This window comes from Brassica oleracea, chromosome C6 (genome assembly GCF_000695525.1).
Source record: "Brassica oleracea var. oleracea cultivar TO1000 chromosome C6, BOL, whole genome shotgun sequence".
In the NCBI taxonomy this organism is placed as follows: Eukaryota; Viridiplantae; Streptophyta; class Magnoliopsida; order Brassicales; family Brassicaceae; genus Brassica; species Brassica oleracea.
The window spans coordinates 6,308,559-6,309,685 of NC_027753.1; the positions used below are offsets into that span (position 1 = coordinate 6,308,559).

At 43.2% G+C, this 1,127-nt stretch overlaps 1 pseudogene; it reads left to right on the forward strand.

The window, feature by feature from the left end:
* Positions 1-311: 311 nt before the first annotated feature.
* Positions 312-1,127, forward strand: part of LOC106297319 — a 5,626-nt pseudogene continuing 4,810 nt past the window's right edge.

Genomic DNA, 1,127 nt, shown 5'->3' on the forward strand with positions numbered 1-1,127 from the left:
CGGATTTTATGTTGTTTAGTGTTGATTAGGTGGATAATGTTGGGAAATATATTGTTGATGTGAATTTAAAAATTTTTTTTTCCCAGGTTCGAAAAGGAAGACTTACTGCCCATTACAGAGAGATCTTCGGTGAGCGGGGAAGTCGTTTAGACCCGGCCTCTTCTTCCGCTCCCAGTTCTTCGGGCCAGGAGACTGTCCCCGAGACTCAGTACACTCAGAGAGTCTCTGGGTCTACTTCTTCTAGTGCACCATCGGCTCCTCATGTGCCTCCTCCGATGCCTCCTCCTGTGCCTCCTCCGATGGCACCTCCGATGGCCGCCGATATTCATCCTGATCTGATGGTGCCTCCGAGGGCTCCTTACTCGCACTACACTGTAGAGGACATTCTCAGTCTGCCAGGCAGAGAAGGTTTACCAGTCATCGACCCAGACCGACTGGACGAAACGTTGTGGTATGTTGCATTAATTTTTTTTTAATTCGTTTAAATTTCTTTTATAACATTAAAAAATAATTTATATTTTAAATTTGTATTTTCCAGGTGGGGGGGTTGACGGATGTCTTGCATCGGACGTAACCGACACGATCAAGGGTTACTTCTCCATGGCACATCCAAACTGGAGTAAGACGCCTCACTACGTCAGAAAGACGTGGTTCAAAATTTACGCTGTAAGTTTCTATTAATTAATTATATATATTTTAATTTTTCATGATTTATATATATACTTTCTAAAAAACTAATTGTTAATTTATTTTTTGCAACAGCAAAAATATAATTGGGCCTTGGGGATCACTGATAGGGTGAGGAAGAAGTTGAACGCGAAAGCGAAAGTTCGCTTGTTGGACACGGTCTCCAACTAGAAGGGTGACTGGATCGTGAAGGGGTATGAGCGTGACAAACCCGCTGAGCTCACCACGGATGTGTAGGATGGCCTCATCCGTTATTGGCGCCTTCCTGATTCCATTAGAATCGCCCAGGCTTGCTCTAACTCCCGTAACACGGTCGATGAGCACGGGAACGGGCCGATGCTTCACACTACGGGCCAAAAACCCCACACCGGTGTCCGTTTGGAAATGGTAATTAAATATTTTATTAAATAATTTTTTAATAATTATATTAATTTATTCTA